The 20923-nt window shown below is 44.2% G+C and overlaps 4 non-coding genes across 4 annotated transcripts; 2 read left to right on the top strand and 2 right to left on the bottom strand.

Annotated features, from left to right (window-relative positions):
• The first annotated feature begins 3038 nt into the window (after positions 1-3038).
• Trnai-aau lies at positions 3039-3112 on the top strand. Its single transcript has one exon. It is a non-coding gene; the product is annotated as a tRNA-Ile (tRNA).
• Positions 3113-8170: 5058 nt separating this feature from the next.
• Positions 8171-8243, bottom strand: Trnaa-agc. Its single transcript has one exon. It is a non-coding gene; the product is annotated as a tRNA-Ala (tRNA).
• Positions 8244-8437: 194 nt separating this feature from the next.
• Trnav-aac lies at positions 8438-8510 on the bottom strand. The gene has a single exon. It is a non-coding gene; the product is annotated as a tRNA-Val (tRNA).
• An 8916-nt stretch (positions 8511-17426) lies between these two features.
• Trnai-aau lies at positions 17427-17500 on the top strand. The gene has a single exon. It is a non-coding gene; the product is annotated as a tRNA-Ile (tRNA).
• Positions 17501-20923: the final 3423 nt, after the last annotated feature.

Genomic DNA, 20923 nt, shown 5'->3' with positions numbered 1-20923 from the left:
TCCTACAGTGACGATAATGAACTGAACCTCTGAACTGTAAGTGAGTCACCTCAAACAAATGTTTTCCTTTATAAGAGTTGCCCTAGTGGGGGGAGGGAGCTGGAGGAAAGGAGGGAGAGAAAACTGTGGTTGGTATGTAAAATAAACAAATATTTAATAATAGTAATAATAATAATAATAATAATAATAATAATAATAATAATATGAGTTGCTCTGGTCATGGTGTCACTCGACATTAATAGAAACCCTAACGTCTACCATCATCAAAAAATCTTCATCCCAGAGATGCTTTGGCTTTTCCAACATGCTTTATTGACTGTTTTGTGGTGCTAGAGATGAAATCCAGAGAATAACATATGCCAGCTCAGCTGCCCTGGGTGGTCACTCCATCTTTAATCTGGTATGCCTGGCTTTTCTGTTTGGAGGATTCAGAGCTTGGCTGATTCCTCTTTTCAATTTTAAATAAACAGATGGAACTGTGCCTTTCAGAAATAACTCAGCAGAAGAGCCCAGCTGCCTGAATTTCTCCCACACTACTCAATATCGGAATGCTTCTTACAAACAGGTCAGCTGCACTGGAGTCGTTCGTGGCTTTTCCCACACCCGGGAATTTACTCCAAGACTTCACTGTCTGGGGTCTGGAGCTCTGAAGTCTGAACCTGAGGTTTCCACAGTCTCCCTGATGGCATTTTAGCAGTACCGAGACAGCTCAACGGAAACGGAGTAGTTTGGAATGTTAACTTTCTGTGGAGGTAGACAGAATGGACTTATGCTGTCTCACACAGACCAACGGGACCAGAATATCTATTTATTCATAACTTCCCACGCACAGGGACAGGAGTCAACACTTTGAGGAACTCTTCCCTCATCTCCCAAAGAAATTAACTATCCCGCTAAAATGTCCTCACCAAGGTCGTTGTGCCCAAGAGCCCCACCTCCGCAGAATCTCAGTAGTTTTGAGAAGCCGGCAGAAGACAACCCGAGAGGCAATTCAGGGGCTTTCGGGATGAAGCTTTCCTGGGATGACCAGAAAGTTTGTAAGGTCCTTGTCGGCTGCGCACGCACGGGTTTTCTAACCTTGGAGAGTTACTGGATCAACAGCGGGGACAGGACGTTGAAATGAAGACCCCGCAGACAGAGCTCTTGGACGGGCCTTTGGGGACTTTGGCCACAAGGGTCCTAATAGCCGGGCGATAAAGCCGTTTGAGTTTAGTGGTGCAGTGGCTTGTGACGTTCTAGGAGCTGTGCGTCAGGCGTCGCGCTCTTTCGAAGCCTCCTTTGTCCGTGTCTCCTTCTGTGGTTGTTGTCACAGCAAGGCCACCAGCTAGGGAACCGGAACTCTGAGGGTCGGTCCCTCAGAACAGGATCAACAAGAGTTTTTTCACCAAGAGGAGGCGGAGGAACAAAAGATTGGGTAGGTGGAGGCTGATGCTCTGCGTTGGCTCCTCGGTTACGGACTCCGAGATCGCGAGCGACTCCGTAGTCACAGATATTCCGTGTCACCGAAGCTGCTGGTTGCAGAGATGAGGGGCTGTTTCAGATGTCAGGATGAGGATCATCGCAGCCTCCCGGTCAGAGACACCCTGGCCCGGGTCCTGGAGTGATCAGCACAGACTCCATCCAACACAGTGAGTGTCCCCTTGGGCTTGTTCCGTTTGTCGCCGATGATCTGCAAAGGCTTAGACCAAAACCGCCCAAATTTTTGGTCTCAAGTTCTCCACTCCTCCGAGACTTCCTTAAAGGAGGACGGAATGAACACGGAGCTCTTTCCCGACTCCTAGGACCCGACAGCGGGCCCTCGACTCTTCGGGTTCCTGCTATGAACCGCCGGGAAGAGCAGGCGTTTCCCAAACTCCTGGAACTCCGTAAATCCAAGTTCGAGTTGAGCAGAGTTTGGCATCACCGCGACCTAAGACAAGAGAGACGACTCCGTCCTATGACGATCGGGGGCGCGCTGGTCCTGGACTCACTCATCTCACTCGACTCCGAGGTCCCCGATCGTGGCCAGAGGGACAAAGCCCCGCCGGCCGTGAACAGCCAGATCTCCCCGGCACGAACACCCAGTCTCTGGAGTCCCCGCGTCTACAAGACTAGAGCGATGCCTTAGTGGCCGAGTAGAGACGTGCGACCAGATTGAGACCTGTCACCGACAGGGTTATCCAAATGTATTTGGCGAATTGATTGCGAAATTCGGTAAAACTGCGAAGCTTTCAAACTGTCACTTGGAGGCAACAGGGAGAAGTGCGCAGGGGGGCGAACTCTGTGAGAACTAGACGGCGGCTGGCAGTCTGGGACACTACTGAGCGAGTGGACTGGGCTGTCCAGGGCCAGTGTCCCCTGTCAGGAATCATTGCAAGGTAACATTACCATCACGCGTACAGAATTTTCTTTCAGCTCAGACAACGCGAGGTTTTTTGTTTTGTTTTGTTTTTTGCTTGTTTGTTTTTTGCTTTTTTTCATTTTCCAGCTTCAAGAAAGTAACATTTTTTTAAAGCCCAAAACACCCAAAGGGGAAAACAAAAGCAAAACAAAACAACCTCAATTGGCAATTATATCTTTTCCTGTCTGTAGAGGTCCACTGTTGAATAATACTTAGCTGGGAGGTTAGCTCAGTTAGTTAAAGTGTGGTATTAATAACACAAAGGGCGTGGGGATTATCCTCCTGCAGTTCAGGTAAAGCTTCAGTTTTAGAAGAAAGTTTGCAATTTACATCTCCCAAAAGCTACTTAAACAAACCACCTTAAAGAGAACGCATGTCAGACTGCTCTGTAGTTCTCACTTCCGCAGCTGGAGGGCGGCTTGTGGTCTCAGCAGGTTTACTGGACTTGTCTATGACGCAAGAAAGCTGGGTTGGCAATCATTGGAATGTGACATTTACATTCTTTTCGTTGTTCAATTTTAGAACAATGTGAGGTTCAAGGCTGTTTTCAGAAAACCTTAAAATTGAAACAAAGAAACCAACCCCCAAGAATCCATTGACATTTGCCTTTTTGTAGGATTTCCCCTCTGTGGAAGCAGCAACAGAGGCTGTTTCAGTTGGCCGGTTAGCTCAGTTGGTTAGAGCGTGGTGCTAATAACGCCAAGGTCGCGGGTTCGATCCCCGTACGGGCCATGCAGAAGCAGTTCTTTTATTCAAGAAAAACTAGCCGAAGTGAAAGTGCTATAGAAAAGAAACATTTAATCATAACACTTTCAAAGAACTCCATCTTGGTTGAACCAAATCCCCCAGCTGTGTATTGTTTCTGTGGTTTTAGCGTCCTGAAAGCACAGGTGAAGGGAGCCGAGTTCTAGAAGGAACCCAGTCTGGAAGCAGAGGGAAACAACAGAAAACCTGAGCCTTTCTTTCTCGACTTCACATTTTCTACAGCATCATCCCTTCTCTCCAGGCACACTGACTCTTCACCATCTGACTTCCTGGGTGGATCAGAAGCCTGGGAACTCCTGTTGGTTTCCTGCCTTCTGCTGATCAAGAGACACTGACCTGAGGAATGTCGGGTTCAGAAGCCCAAGCCATTCACCATTGTCCAACAGTTTAGTGAGGTCCAAAGTACGTTCTGGTAGAGATCTTTCCTGACAGCAGTCGCAGGGAACCTGGCAGAGATCTGTGTTGTGGCATTTACAATGAGCCTTTTAGTGAATTTCCCCATTCCATTACAAAGGCAAATAACCAAGATGAAGGTAATGCAAGAAAGCAGGTCCTCAGGTCTCAAACTTTAATTAGTTGTCGATTGGAATCGAACTAGGGATTTTCACACAAGGCCAGGACATTGAACCCACTACCTCTGGAATTCTAAGCCAGCACTCTACCATTTGAGCTAATCATCCGAAGTTAACATATCAAACTTGTTTGTGTGCCCTGGGGAACCAAGTGATACTCCTAAGGGTAGCTGCTGTCTCTTGAGCCCTGGAAAGTAAGACAGACAAGGTCAAAATCTCAAAGCAGAGATTTTTATGTACTAACTCGTGAAAAGCTTACCGGGTTAGCGGAGAATCTGAAAATTGAAGAGTACTTTCAACAGGTTCCCGAACCGGGGACCTCTCGCGTGTTAGGCGATAGTGATAACCACTACACTATGGAAACTCACAAAGACTGTACTAATTCTTAGGTTGTAGAAAAATGCAGTTATCTTGCGTGCTTTAATCCCTGTACTTGAAAGGCAGAGGCGGGCAGAGTTTTGTGAATTTGAGGAAAGTCTGGCGGTCTACATAATGAATTTCTTGACATCCAATGCTATGCAGACAAACCCTGTCTCAAACAAACAAACGAGCTAACAAGATCCAGTTATACCATTTTGGAGAACACAACCAAAGGCCTGTATGTCTTGCCACAGACACACTTGCTCATTCATGTTCATTGCTGCCTTATTTATAATATGCAGAAATTAGAAATAGCCTAGCTGTCCATTAACTGATGAATGATTAATGAGTATGTGGTACATTTACACAATGGAATATTATTCAGCTGTTAAGAGAAATGATTTTATGAAATTTACAGCTAAATGGATGGAGCTAGAAAAAAATTAATCTAAGTGAGGTAACCCAGATGCAAAAGACAAAAAGTGTATGTTTTCTCTTTTATGTGCATGTTGCCTTTAAGCTTGTGATATGTTTGATACAATAACCACAATCTGAATAACCATAGAGATTAGGTACCTAGTATAGGACTAGAGCAGAGGAAAAGTTCTCACTAGAAAGGAGAAATAAATGCAGTGTTATGGAGGGACAAAGAGGAAACTAGATAGGAAGATTACCTAGGTGTTTGGGTCGAAGTTAAGGGTAAAGGGGGAGATATGGGGAGGGACAACTAATAGTAAAGGCTATTTAAGCAACTGTATGGGAACCTACTACTGTAGAAGCTTCCTAAAATATATTCATACATGAAAGGAATCTAAGCGACACCATGGAGAAGTCAAGGTGGTTTTGTGAACGAACTATGTTTCTCCTCCATACCTCAGGGCCTCAGGGAAAGCCTCAGTTAATCAGACAAGCTCTCAAGTATTTATGAATTTTGTTTACTTTTGAAACATTATAACCATAAGAACTGTTGCACAATGTAGATTGCCAGAATTTATTGTTAAAAGAATAAGTCAGTGAATGACTTTATATCCCTCCTAGTGCCTTGGCTACAGCAAGGCACCTTCAGAGCACCATGCTGAGAGGTCATTTACCCGGTCTCCTCCATAGGACTAGGAAGGGAGGAAGACCCAAATATGTACTTACAGTGTCCAGTGTGGCCTGAATCTCTCCACAGCCCATCTCACCAAACAGCCAGGAATTGATTTCAACATGATCACCACCAGCAGTTGTGATTTTTTCTTTTTTTCAGATATGACTTGGAATCCTTTCTTGCCAGCCACCATCAACATGCTGCATAAGCATCCAATAGACCCTGGATAGAAAAAGAGGCCTCCTTCCTCTCAGGTTCAACTTCAGGGTCTTCTGGTGAGGAGACTGACAGACCTGCAGTTGCACTCAAATAGCCCCTCCCATTGCAACTTCACATTGGAAATGTTGAGTCTTAGTCTCCAGGCACCCGCATCCACCTGCAGCCTTTAAAGACCGTAGCACCACATGGAAGTTACACCATATCAGCTAGTGTTGAATCTGAAGCATCTCATTTACAGAATGATGGCGTCCACACCCCTTTGGTTTTCATCTAAACAAGACCCTCTCAACTGAGGGAGCAGGAACAGTTTTAACTGCCCTTTGCCCCTCTCTTTGCACTTGTTTCACTGCTCTGACATTCTTTTCTCTCCGGGGTCTTTCCTTCCTGCTCTCCTTTGTGAAAACTAACACAGGAGGTTCTCTATTCACTGAAGAGCAAGCAAATGGTACTCAAGGTTGTGCTCTGTTGTATCTTCTGCTTCCATCTGTGTCTACATGAAATGGCTAGTTTTGGCTGTCAGCTTGAGTATACTAGAATTAATTAAAACCCAAAAATGAGCAGGCAAACCTGTGTGGGATTTTTGTTAAGTTAGATCACTTGAACTGAACTTTTGATATGTATCTCTGAGGTTGGAAGACACACCTTTAATCCAGATCTTTTGATGTGGGAAGACCCACCTCTATCCTGGGCCACAGCTTCTGCTTATGACCTATAAAGGACACGGAAGGTGAAAGTTTTTGCTCCTTGCCTTGTTGCTCTTGCTTTGCAGGAAGTACATTTCTTTACTAGCTTTAGATTCCAGAATACACTGAAGACCAGATGAAACATCCAGCCTCGTGGACTCAAGTACTGGATTTTTGCACCTTCCCTTCATAAGCCCTCATTTAATTACCTGGACTTCTGCCTGTAAATCGGTTTAATTAATCACTATATATATGCATATATATGTGTGTATATTTACATATGCATACTTATGTATATGGATAGATAGATATATGGTAGTCATTAATCTTTAAGGTCTTTCACTCTAGAGCACCCTGATTAATATACAGCACAATAAAGGCTTTCCTTTTACAATCCAAAAATATTCTGTGGTTTTCAATTCCATATGCCCTTACCTTCTCTGAAAGACTTATTGAGTTTATTTCAGGGAGTCTAGTTGCATTTTGCACAACTGCCCTTTCCCAATGCAATGAAGGCTCAGGGAAATTGAGTATTTTTCTCAGGGTCTCGGAGTCGGAAAGTGGCAAGGCCTGAATTGGGAAACAGGTTGATTATCAAATAATGAGTTCTTTCACTGCCCCAACTCACCTGTCACTGCCTGGTCTCCAAAGTAACTCACCAATGAACACACCAAATTTCTAATTGCCCAACATCCACAGCCTTGAATGTAGACTGGGCTCCTGGTAGTAGTCTTCTGGCCCAGATCTGGGGCTCTATCAGTCTGGGACTCCGCCAAGGCATTGCCAGACCAGGTTGGTATTGAGGACTAGGTGGCAGGAGGAAATTCTCCTGCAGGAAAAGAGCAACTGAGTATGCCCTTGCCGTCATAACTTCTGGAGGAAAGAGAGCAAATTGTTCAGCTCCAGACCCAGTGTCAGCAAGCCCTTTCCCGGTCTTTACTGCGTGTGCCAGAGGACCATGCAAATGAGCCCTGTGCCCAGACACTGTTTTCTTATTTATATGGGTTGGAAGATTTCTCATGTGAGGAACTGAGGTGCAGAGGTAAATCTGCAGATTGTGCCCTTGAACCAGAATCCGGAGCTCTCCCCTTCTACCACCAGCATCCATTCTCCTCAGGCTCACCCAGCTATAGCCTACAGGGTGCTGTGCTTTTTTCCCTGTCTTAAGGCTCAGACTTGGCCATCAGCTCCGAGGCCCTGCTAATTAGAGCGAATCCTCTATTGATGGGCCAAGCAAGGCTTGCCTGCTGCTTCATTCTTCCAGAAAAAACAACCAAACAAACAAACAAAAAAACCAACCAACAAACAAAAACAAAACCGTAAAATGTCCACAATATCATTTCAGATTCAGGAACAAAGTATGCCCATCCAGGATCTGGATAGCCCCTGCTTAAATAATCCACGCAATACATACAGGTTCAAGCCTTTGTGGAGGAGGTGTTCTTGGTGAGATCAATGGTTGTTTTTCAGACTAGGAAAACATCCCCAGTTAGAACTTCTGGCAGTAGGCAGGGCAGAGCGTAAGGCATTCCACACTACCTTCTGAATGTAGAGACAAAAAGTGTTACTGCAGCGGAAACTCGCACGTGTGAAACACACGGAGGGGAGGAGGATGGACGAGCCTGCATCCTGGAGGAGAAAGTTGTAGATGCTGGAGAGCTTTTGAGAGAACCAGGGCAAGTGTCTCAAATGATCAGAGCAATGTAATTCTCGGTTTTTCACGGAGCTTAGAAATGGGAAACTGAGACTAGTGGGGAGGGAGCTAAGACCCACTCAGGACAAGTGGAGGTTTGTCCTCCCGATGCTGTAGGTGGCGGTGCAGGGCGGTGCGAAGCTTTCTGCCTGGGAGGCACAGAACAACCCTGGCAAAAGATTCCAGAGACCTTAATGCAAAGAGCACCAACTGGTTTAAGAGGAAAGTAATACACTTGGTTGCACAGAAAGAGGCTGTGACTCAAGCATTTCTTAGATGCTTAGAACACTGGGTGCTCAAGGGAGTCCCAAAGTGTGTATTTTGAGTATGACAGCAACGGATAGGGTCAAGTAATCCAAAGTGCACTTCTAGTCATTAAGAAAGTGACTGGAGTCTAAAAGCAACCATTGGAGAATGTGGGCATCGATCCCACTACCTCTCGCATGCTAAGCGAGCGCTCTACCATTTGAGCTAATTCCCCAACGTTAAGGCTTTCTTTTTTGTTTTGTACTTTCTTTAATGCCCAGTGAATCCACTAGTCCTCACAAAGTTACCTGGTGTATCTGTTGCCCAGGAAATCATGACAGTCAAGTCAAAAATGGCAGCGCCAAGATTCTTTTGTTCTAAGAGTTGAAAAAAATGTAGAGTGAGCTGAGTAAGAAAAAATAATCATTCTGTTTCCGCCCGGTTTCGAACCGGGGACCTCTCGCGTGTTAGGCGAGCGTGATAACCACTACACTACGGAAACTACTTAGCCTTCCATTGTTTCTTAATTTGAAGACATATATTCAAAGTATGCTTAGTAACTGGTTCGAAGATGGCGTTTGTTGAATATGCTTGTGGCATGGGCTAGCTAAATCAAAGTAACTAAGGTGGTTGTCTCCTTCATCCTCAGTCCTTAGTGAGCCTGCTCTACTCTTCTAGTGCCCGATGAACCACTCAGATTCTACAGTGTAAGTGAAGTCCTGTGAAATTTGTGCCTCGGTTACTGGTTCACCTCACTTAACACCATGTCCTCAGTTTTTTTGTTTTCGAGAGACAGTTTCTTTGTTTTCGAGCCGCTTTATAATATTAATCCTCCCGTGAACAATTTTTTTGTGAATTATCCTTCTAAGGATATGAAAGAGTGAGCATCTCAGAAGACAGGGATCCATTCCTGTGAACAAGCAAATGTCTCAGAACTCCTTGATTCCACTACTGTTGCCACGTGCCCACTAGAGGGATGGCTCTGTGCCTCTATTTTCAATTTCTAAAGGCATTGTCATTTCGATCTAGCTTTGACTCTCAGCACCCACAGGGCGCTTCATCAGCATTTTAAACTCCAGTACTAGGGCATCTGCCGCCCTCTTTTGTCTACATGGGGCACTGCATGCAAATACCGATAACCCACAACAAATAATTACACTCTTAACCTGTGGATCCCATAAGCCTTCCCTCCCTTTGTGTCAGCCAATGACACACAGAAACCCTTTTCCCCATGGACTCCCAGTGGCCACACTGGGCTGAAACACAGGAGCCCCTCCTCCCTACTTCAACCTGGGGACTTTGCCTCTTGGTGGGGATCCAGAGTCCCCTTAGCTCTTTTCCACTGCCCCTCTGAGCCTTTCCTCAGAGCCCATCTCCATTTCTTTGTGATACCTTCCCACCTGCAGAAGCCCCTCTCCACTAGGAACCCCATCACTACCACACTTGCCTAGGATTCAGAGTGGGCAACAGCAACCAAAGAACAGAACATCCACCCATTAGAGACCAGATTAGATATCTAGCCCAGAAACAGCTCAAACATCATAACTCCATTGCCTACATGGACAGCCATGACAACATGTCTCCTGGAGAAGCCAGTAACCCTATTGTAATAGGCTTTAGAAATGCAATAAAGCTGCAGCATAAGACCAGGACTTCAAAACAGCACCTAGGAATATGTTCGGGAACCTTAAAAAGGATCTGAACAAATGCCTTACCAAAAACTGTGAAAGCACTAATAGTTGAATGATCATGTTAGTTTGAATGAAAATGGCTCCCAAAAGCTCATAGGGAGTGGCATTATTTCAAATGATTAGGACATGTGGTCTTGCTGGAGCAGATGTGGAGGAAGAGTGCTTCTGGGAGTGGGCATTGAGCTTTCAGAAGCTCAATCCAGGCACAGTGGCTCATTCTCTCTTCATACTGCCTGTGGATCTAGAAGTAGAACTCTCAGCTCCTTTCCTAGCAACATGTGTGCCTGTGTGCTGCAATTCTTCCAGCCATGCTGATAATGAACTAAACCTCTGAAACTGTAAACAAGCCCCAATTAAATGCTTTCCTTTACAAGAATTGCCCTGGTCATGGTGTCTCTTCACAACAATAGAAACCTCAAGACAATACAATAAAGTAAATATTTCAAGAAATGAAAGTAGCAATAGAATCACTAAAGAAAACCCAAACTGAACTAAAACTAGAAATAAAAAAAGATGTCAAACAAAGACCTCAGAAGTAAGCCTCATCAACAAATTACAAGGCATTCAAGCGAAAATTTGAAGATATGGGAGACTAAATAGATAACTCAAAGAAAATGTTAAATCTAAAAAATCTAGTCGCAAAACGTCCAGGAAATCTGATCAAAGACACATATTTTTATTTATTCTTTTCTCACATATTAAATCACAACTGTAGTTTCTGCTCCCTCCTCTCCTCCCAGTCACCATTCCCCCCACAACTACCCTCTCTACCTGATCCACTCTTCCTCTGATTCCATCCAGAAAAGGACAGGCCTCTCAGGTTAATCAACCAAACATGGCATATTGTGTTACAATAAGACTAGGTACATCCCCTCATATTAAATGAGACAACCCAACAGGAGGAAAATGGTCCCAAAAGCAGGCAAAAGAGTCAGAAACAGTCCCTGTTCCCACTGTTAGGAGTCCCACAAGAACACCAAGCTACACAACCACACCATATATGCAGAGGACCTAGGTCAGACTCATACAGGGTCCCTGACTATGTTTGTGAGTCCCTATGAGCCCTGGCTAGTTCAGTCTGTGAGCTTTTTTATTGTAGTGTCCTTGACTCCTACAAGCCTTCCTCCCTATCTTCCAGAGGGTTCTGGAGCTCCACCTAATGTTTGACTCTAGGTCTATGCATTTGCTCCCATCAGTTGCTGGATGAAGCATCTCTGATGACTGTTATGCTAGGGTCCAGTATTCTTAGAAATTATTTTTTGACCACCTCTTGTGTTTGAGTATATCATAAGTCTCTCTGCTATGCACCCTCCAGTCCCTAGCCCTCCAAGCAGTCTCAGGAGTGGGCTTCCTCTTGTGACATGTGTCTCAAGCTGGACAGTCAGTGGTTGGCCACTTCCACAAGTTCTGCACCACTTTTACCCAGCACATCTTGCAGACAGGACAAATTGTAGGTTGAAGGTTTTGTGGCTGGGGTGGTGTCCCAAGCCCTCCATTAGAATCCTTGTCTGTTACAGAGGACAGCCTGTTTAGGCTTGGTATCTCCTCACTACTAGGAATTTTCACTAGGGTCATCCTCTTAAATTCTTGGGAGTTTCTGATGCACTAGGTTTCTATCTAGCCCTGTAATGTATCACAGTTCCAGCCATCCTCCACCCAGTGCTCTTTTCCTCCATACCCACCCCACCTGTTCATCCCTGTCCACTCCCTAAAAATCTGTTCTCTGTCCCCTTCCTAGGAGATCCATGCATCCCCACTTTGAGCCCACTTTGTTACTTAGCTTCTGTGGATCTATGTATTGCAGCATGATTATCTTTTACTTTACAGCTAATGTCCACTTATAAGTGAGTACATACCATGTTTGTCCTAGAAGAAGATTTTCCCAATCTAAAGATGCCTCCTAGTATAAGAAACATACAAAACACTGAATGGACAAGACCAGAAAAGAAAGTTCCTATAATAATTAATACACTAAATATACAGAACAAAGAAACAATATTAAAAATTGCCAGGGAAAAAAGATCAATCTTAAAAAGGTGATTGGTGATGTCCTTCTGTATGCTGTGAATATATATTTCTCTTATTGGCTGATAAATAAAGCTGTTTTGACCAATGGACAGGCAAGATCTAGCCAGGTGGGAAATCCACACAGGCATAGAGAATGATAGTAGGCAGAGTCAGAGAGATGCCATGTAGCTGCTGAGGAAGCAAGAGAATCAGGCATCACCAGTAAGACCATGTGGAGATACACAGATTAATAGAAATGGATTAATAATTAAGAGAGAGCTAGCCAATAAGAAGCCTGAGAAAATAAGCAAAATAATTTATAACAATTAATATAAGTCTCTGTGTATTTATTTGGGACTGAATGACTGAGGACAGGATGAGACAGAAACTTCTGTCCACTGTTCAATGAATCAATGAAATGAATTAGTTCTTTGAGAAAATCAACATGATTGACAACCTTTTAGCCAATTAAATAACACAAATAATACAAATAATACAAAGGGAAGATCCACATTAACATATGCCCATTAGAATAACACCTGACTTCTCAGTGCACACTCTGAAAGCCAGTAGAGCCTAGACAGAAGTTCCATAACTTGGAGAGACTACAGATGCCAGCCCAGAATACTACACCCTGCAAAACTATCAAGCACAATCAGTGGGGAAAGAAAAACATTCTATAACAAAACTAAATTTAAATAATCTTTACCTACCAATCCAGTTCTACACAAAACACTAGAAGGAAAATTTCAGTCTGATGAGATTAGCCACATCCAAAAAGACACAAGGAAAAAATAATCCCATTACAGTTCATCAAAAAAAGGGGGAAACTCACATCCTAACAAGAAAAGACCAGAAATCAATAAACATTGCTCATTGATAACAGACTGACAAATTAGATTTTTCTGATAAAATCGAGAAATAAATCTCACCATCAAGGACACCAATTACCTCAGGGTAAAAAAAGAAAAAAATGGAAAAAGGAATTCCAAGCACATGACCCAAGAAACAATCAAGTGTACTTACTTTACTATCAGACAAAATAGACTACTAACCAAAATTGTCCAGAAGAGATAAGGAAGGACACTTCATACTCTTTTTAGAAAAAACCCACCAAGAAGATACTGCAATGTAAACAGTTATGCACCAAACACAAGGGTACTCACAAAAGAAATACTACACAGGCTAAAATCACATATTTATTCACACAAAGAGATAATGGATGACTTCAATTCCCCCACTTTCCTCAATAGACACGTCACCTGGACAGAAACAAGAGAAATGCTGGAGTTAAATAACATCATAAGTCAAATGGACCTGACAGACATCTACAGAACATGCCAGCTTAACACTAAAGAATACACTTTCTTTTTAGCAACTCATGGGACTTGCTCCAAAATTGGCCACATACTGGGACACAAAGCAGTCCCCACAGATACAAGAAAACTGAAAAACCTCTCTGCCTGCTACCTGGTCACCATTGATTAAAGCTGGATGTGAACAGCAGCAGAAAGTATACAAACTGTTGGAAACTGAATAACTCACTACTGAATGAAAAATGGGGAAATAAATTAAATCCTTTTAAAATTGAGTGAAAATAAAAGCACAACACACCCACACCTATTGGACGCAAGGAAGGCAGTTCTAAGAGGCAACCCCATAGCACTAAATGACTACATCAAAAGACTGGAGAGATCTCATGGTAGTAATTTAGTGATACAAGTGTTGTTCTGAAAGCTCTAGACAATGACAAGAAGGAACAGCAACCCAACACAGTAGATGGCAAGAAATAATGAAACTCCAGGATGAAATCAATGAAATAGAAACAACAACAACAACAAAAAAACATATAAAACACAGTTCACAGAATCAATGAAATGAGTAAGTTCTTTGAGAAAATCAACACGATTGACAACCCTTTAGCCAAATTAAATAACATACAAGGAGAACATCCATAATAACAAAAGTAGAGGTGAAAAGGGGACATGATAGTGAACACTGAGGAAATTCAGAGTATATCCAGGATATACTTTGAAATTTTCTGTTTTACCAAATTAGAAATCTTACAAGAAATGGAAGAATTTCTTGATATGTATAACCTCTCAAAGTTAAGTCCAGATCATTTAAATATGCCCATAACCTCTAGTAAAACAGAAGTCCTCTATCAAAACAAAAAACAAAAATAAACTACCAAAACAAAACAAAACCAGAGCCAGATATATGCAGTGCAGAATTCTACCAACCTTCAAAGAAGAAAGAACAATACTCCTCAACTTATCCCACAAAATAGCAACTGAAGGAACATACACTAATTCTTTTTTCAAAGCTATTATCCTGATACCCAAACCACACGAAAACACAATAGAAATTATAGACCAATGTTACCTATAGACATAGATGTATTCATTCTCAATAAAATACTTGCAAACAGAATCCAAGAATATAGCAAAAAGATTATATCCACTCTGGTGGTTTGAAAGAAAATGAGCCCCAAAGAGAGTGGTACTCTCAGGAGATGTGGCCTTGTTGAAGTAGGTGTGGCCTTGTTGGAGGAAGTGTGTCATTGTGGGAGTGGGCTTTGAGGTCTTTTTTGCTCAAGCTTTGCACAGTGTGACACAAAGCCTACTTCCTGTTGCATACTAGTTGTAGGACTCAGCTACATGCCCAGCAGTATGTCTGTCTGCATGCCATGTCCCACCTTGATGATGATGAACTGAACCTCTGAACTGTAAGTGCCCCACCCCAATCAAATGTTTTCCTTTATAAGAGTTGCCCTGGTTGGGGGAGGGGGCTGGATGGAGAGGAGGGAGGGGAAACTGTGTTTGGTATGTAAAATAAACAAAAATATTTAGAAATAATAAAAAAGAGTTGCTCTGGTCATGGTGTCACTTGACATCAACAGAAACCCTAACTAACATCTACCATTATCAGAAACTTCATCCCAGAAATGCTTTTGCTTTTCCAACATGCTTTATTGACTGTGTTTGTGGTGCTAGAGATGAAATCCAGAGAATAACATATGCCAGGTCAGAAGCCCTGGTGGTCACTCTATCTTTAATCTGGTAAACCTGGCTTCTCTGTTTAGAGGATTGGGATCTTGGCTAATTCCTCTTTTCAATTTTAAATCACCAGATGGGAACCAGTTCCTTTTCATGCAGAAATACCTCGGTTGAAGAGCTCAGTTGCCTGAATTTCTTCCACACTACTCAATATCGGAATGCTTGTTACAAACAGGTCAGCGGCACTGGAGTCGTTCGTGGCTTTTCCCACACCCGGGAATTTACTCCAGGACTTCATTGTCTGCGGTCTGGAGCTCTGAAATCTGAACCTGAGGTCTCCACAGTTTCCCCGATGGGGAATTCCAGATAGGCATTTTAGCAGTACCGAGACAGCAGTTATTTTGGAATGTTAACTTTCTGTGGAGGTAGTCAGACAGAATGGATTTATGCTGTCTCGCACAGACCAACGGGACCAGAATATCTATTTATTCATAACTTCCCACGCACAGGGACAGGAGTCAACACTTTGAGGAACTCTTCCCTCATCTCCCAAAGAAAATAACTATCTGCTAAAATGTCCTAATCAAGGTCACTGTGCCCAAGAGCCCCACCTCCGCAGAATCTCAGTTTTGAGAAGCCGGCAGAAGACAACACGAGAGGCAATTCAGGGGCTTTCGGGATGACGCTTTCCTGGGACGACCAGAGAAAGTTTGTAAGGTCCTTGTCGGCTGCGCACGCACGGGTTTTCTAACCTTGGAGAGTTACTGGATCAACAGCGGGGACAGGACGTTGAAATGAAGACCCCGCAGACAGAGCTCTTGAACCGGCCTTCGGGGACTTTGGCCACAAGGGTCCTAATAGCCGGGCGGTAAAGCCGTTTGAGTTTAGAGTGTTGCACTGGCTTGTGACGTTCTAGGAACTGTGCGTCACGCGTCACGCTGTGTCGAAGCTTTGTTCGTGTCTCCTGTGGTTGTTGCCTCAGCAAGGCCACCAGCTGGGAACCGGAGCTCTGAGGGTCGGTGCCTCAGAACAGGATCAACAGTCTTTACACGAAGAGGATACAGAGGAACAAAAGATTGGGTAGGTGGAGGCTGATGCTCTGCCTTTGCTTCTTCGGTTACCGGCTCCGAGGTCGCGAGCGACTCCGTAGTCACAGATATTCCGTGTCCCGGAAGCTCCTGGTTGCCGAGAGACCAGGAGCTGTTTCAGATGTCAGGATGAGAACAATCACAGCCTCCAGGTCAGAGGACACTAGGCATTAGGTCCTGCAGTGGTCAGCGCCAACTCCATACAGCCTATTGGGGTCGCTTCCACTTTTTTTCGTGCGTCGCCAAGCCTTGCAGACCCTCAGACCAAAAACGCCCAGAAACTCAAGTTGTCCACTTCTCGGACAACTTAAAGGAGGACCGAATAAACACGGGAGCTCTTCCCTGAATTCAGACGCGGAGGACGGGACAGTCGGTCCTCGACTCTTCGGGTTCCCACTGAGACAGCTTTGAACCGCCCGGAAGAGCAGGCGTCTTCCAAACTCCTGGAACAGTGATGACGGTAAATCCAAGTTCGAGCTGAGCAGAGTTTGGCATCACCGCGACCTAAGACAAGCGAGACGACTCCGTCCTCTGACCAGCCGGGGCGCGCTGGTCCTGGACTCACTCATCACTCAGGACTCCGTCGTCTCCGACGGTGGAAGATGGACAAAGCCTCGCCGGCCGCGAACAAGCAGATCTTCCGGGCACGAACACCCGGTCTCTGGAGTCCCGGCGTCTATAAGACTGGAGCGATGCCTTAGTGGCCCAGTAGAGACGCGCAACTTGGCGGAGTCTGCCATCTTCAGAGTTATCCAAAGGTTTTTGACGAATTGATTGCGAAATTCGGCAAAACTGCAAAGGCTATCAAACTGTCACTCCGAAGCAACAAGGAGAAGTGCGCAGGAGGCGAACTCTGTGAGAACTAGAGGGCGGCTGGCAGTCTGGGAGACCACTGAACGAGTGGACTGGGCTGTCCCGGGCCAGTGTCCCTGGTCAGGAATCATTGCATTGCAACGTGACATTACTTGCCCTCGTACAGAATTTTCTTTCTGCCTAGAGAAACTTTCAACTTAGAGCAACACGAGTTTTGTAACTGTTTCCAGTTTTAAGTAAAACATAGAAAGAGAAAAAAAAAACCAAGCAAAATTCTCTCAATTGGCAATTATAGCCTTATCTGTATGGGTGGACTGGAAGGTACTGATCATGTGGTTAGTTACGATGTGGACAGTTACATCAGTTGGTTAGAACATTCTGGTAATAACGCCAATGTTGCGTCGTCGATCCCTGTACGGGCCAGGTTGTCTTTCCTTTTAGAATAAAATCCGCAATTTATATCTACTTGAAGCGCACTCTTCATCTACTGGATGCTATTTAAGGCATACCACCTTAAAACAGAACGCAGTTTAAACTGCTCTGAAGTCCTCACCTCCACAACTGGAGGGCGACTTGCAGCCTGAGCAAGTGTACTGGGCTTGTCTATGCATAGTGCAATTAACCTGGGTCAACAAACATTGGAATGTGACATTTACATTCTTTTCCTTATTCAGTCTTAGAACAGTGTGAGGTTCATAGTTCTTTTCAGAAAACTTTAAAAATCAAACGAACAAGTAAAAAACCCTCCAAATTCTTTGTCAACTAGCGTTTATGTCATCATCACATGTCTGCAGAGCTAGCAGAAATATTTGACCAGCTTGGCCGGTTAGCTCAGTTGGTTAGAGCGTGGTGCTAATAACGCCAAGGTCGCGGGTTCGATCCCCGTACGGGCCAGTTGGGGAAGATTTTATTCAAAAAGAAAAAAAAAATCGTCCGAAGTCTCAACACTTAAAACAAACAAACAACAACAAAACTCTATCCTTTTTGACGCAAGGTTCCTAGTTATGTATTGTTTCTGTGGTTTTAGTGTCCTGAAAGCACAGGTGGAGGGAGCCGAGTTCTAGAAGGTATCCAGTCAGGAAGCAGAAGGAAACAACAGAAAACCTGAGTCTTTCTCCCCCTCACATTTTCTACAACATCCCTTCTCTCTAGGCACACTGACTCTTCACCTCCTGACTTCCTGGGTGGATCAGAAAGCCTGGAACTCCTGTTGGTTTCTTGCCTTCTGCTGATCAGGAGACACTGACCTGAGGAATGCCACGTTCAGAACCCCAATCACTCACCAATGTCCAACAGCTTAGTGAGGTCCAAAGCATGTTCTGACAAAGAACTTTCCTGACAGTTTTCTCAGTCTGAGTTTTGTCCCTCCCAGCACTCCCAGGGAGCCTGGCAGAAATATGTGTTGTGGTATTTACGATGAGTCTTTTAGTGAAGTCCCCATTCCATTACAAAGGCAAATAGCAAGATGAGTGTGATGCAATAAAGCAGGTGTCCTCGGATTGTCGAATTGAATTAAATTAGGGCTTTACACACTTGGCAAGCAGCATGCCTCTAAGCCACATTCCCAGGCCTTACATATAGTGAATTTGTGCTTCAAAGGGGCACCCAAGTCTGTAGAAAGCATGAGACCCCCATTTACTAAGCCTTGTTGAAACTATGAGTGGCTGTCATAAAAGTTGGAGGATGTGGGCATCGGTCCCACTACCTCTCGCATGCTAAGCGAGCGCTCTACCATTTGAGCTAATCCCCCACTGCCATCATACTCCCTTGTATGTTCTATGTTCTATGTTCAAAACATCCTCACAAAGTTACCTGCTATCTGTTGAGCTCAGGAAAATATGTATGACAGTCAAGAACAAAAGAGCCAAGATTCTTATGTCCTTACTGCTCAAAAGCCCAGGGAATGAGCTGAGAGTCTGAAAATAGAAGGGAAAGTGAGAGAAAAAAGTAACCTTGTTTACATCCTGGCCTCTCAGGTGTTAAGCAAGTGTGATGACCACTACACTATGGAAATGGCCTATGATCTCATAGTTTCCTAGTTTGAGAGTATACATTCAAAACTTGTTTAATAAATGGTTTGATGGCATTCATTGAATATACTTGTACATGGGCTAGCTAAATCAAGGCAAGAAATCCTCCATCCCCAGCCCTTGGTGACCCTGCTCTATCTACTCTGCTAGTGCCAGATGAACACTCAGATTCCATAGTATAAGTGAAGTCCTGTGGAATTTGTCCCTAGGTGGCTGGTTCACCTCACTAAACACCATGCCTCAGATTCTTTGGTTTCAAGTGACACAGCGGCTTTATAGTATTTATCCTCCTGTGAATTATCCTCCTGTGAAGGAGTGAGCATCTCAGAAGACAGGGATCCGTTCCTGTGAACAAGCAAATGTCTGAGAATTCCTTGATTCCACTACTGTGGCCACATGCCCACTAGAGGGATGGCTCTGTGGCTCTATTTTTATTTTATTTTATTTTATTTATTTATTTTGGTTTTTGGAGACAGGGTTTCTCTGTGGCTTTGGAGGCTGTCCTGGAACTAGCGCTTGTAGACCAGGCTGGTCTCGAACTCACAGAGATTTGCCTGCCTCTGCCTCCCAAGTGCTGGTTTAAAGGTGTGGGCCACCACTGCCTGCTGGCTTTGTGGCTCTTTTCTTTTCTTTCTTTTTTTAAATTTTTCTTTTATTTAAATTAGAAACAATCTCCTTTTGCATGTCAATCTCAGTTCTCTCTCCCTCCCCTCCTTCCCTTCCCCCCCCCCATCCTAACCCCTCTCTGCTCCCCACGGAGGGTGAGGCCTTCCACGGGGGAATCTTCAAATTCTGTCATATCATTTGGAGGAGGGTCTAGACCCTCCCCAGTGTGTCTAGGCTGAGAGAGTACCCCTCTATGTGGAGAGGGCTCCCAAAGTTCATTTGTGTACTACGGGTAAATACTGATCCATTACAAGTGGCCCCATAGATTGTTCAGACCTCCAAACTGACTTCCTCCTTCAGGGGGTCTGGATCAGTCCTATGCTGGTTTCCCAGCTATCAGTCTGGGGTCCATGAGCAACCCCTTGTTCAAGTCAGCTGTTTCTGTGGGTTTCTCCAGCCTTGTCTTGACCCCTTTGCTCATCACTCCTCCCCGCTCAGTGTTTAGCTGTGGATTTCTGCATCTGGATGAAGGCACCAGGATGGCATATAAGGTAGTCATCAATCTCATTATCGGAGAAGGGCTTTTAAGGTAGCCTCTTAACTATTGCTTAGACTGTTAGTTGGGATCAACCTTGTAGATCTCTGGACATTTCCCTACTGCCAGAATTCTCTTTAAACCTATAATAGCTCCCTCTATGATGGTATCTCTTTTCTTGCTCTCCTCTATTCTTCTTCTGACTAAATCTTCCTGTTCCCTCATGTCCTCCTCTCCCCTCTTCTTCTCCCCTTTACTGTCTTCTAACTCCCTGTCCCCCCCACCCATGTTCCCCATTAGCTTAGGAGATCTTGTTCCTTCCCCCTTCTCTGGGGGACCATTTATGTCTCTCTTAGTGTGCCCCTTGTTTCCTGCTTCTCTGGTGGTGTGGATTGTAGGCTGGTACTTCTTTGCCCTAGATCTAAAATCCATATATGAGTGAGTACATACCATTTTTGTGTTTTTGTGATTGGGTTACCTCACTGAGGATGGTTTTTTCTAGTTCCATCCATTTGCCTGTGAATTTCAAGATTCCATTGTTTTTTTCCACTAAGTAGTACTCCATTGTGTAAATGTACCACATGTTCTCTATCCATTCTTCAGTTGAGGGGCATCTAGGTTATTTCCAGTTTCTGGCTATTACAAATAATGCTGCTATGAACATAGTTGAATAGATGTCCTTGTTATATGAATGTGCTTCTTTTGGGTATATGCCTAGGAGTGGAATTGCTGCATCTTGTGGTAGATTGATTCCCATTTTCCTGAAGAACCTCCATACTGACTTCCAAAGTAGCTGTAGAGTTGGCACTCCCACCAGCAGTGGAGGAGTGATCTCCTTTCTCCACATCCTCTCCAGCATAGACTATCGTTGGTATTTTTGATTTTAGCCATTCTGACAGGAGTAAGAGCTCTTTTGATTTGCATTTCCCTGATGGCTAAGGATGTTGAGCACTTTCTTATGTGTCTTTTAGCCATTTAGATTTCTCTATTGGGAATTGTCTATTTAGTTCTGTACCCCACTTTTTAAATGGATTGGTTGGTGTTTGGAGACTAGCTTCTTGAGTTCTTTGTATATTTTGGAGATCAGCCCTCTGTCACATGTGGGGTTGGTGAATATCTTTTCCCAGTCTGTGGGCTGCCATTTTG

This window comes from Cricetulus griseus, chromosome 3 (genome assembly GCF_003668045.3).
Source record: "Cricetulus griseus strain 17A/GY chromosome 3, alternate assembly CriGri-PICRH-1.0, whole genome shotgun sequence".
In the NCBI taxonomy this organism is placed as follows: Eukaryota; Metazoa; Chordata; class Mammalia; order Rodentia; family Cricetidae; genus Cricetulus; species Cricetulus griseus.
The sequence above is the reverse complement of the archived record's forward strand: the minus strand, read 5'-3'. Positions and strand labels throughout refer to the sequence as shown.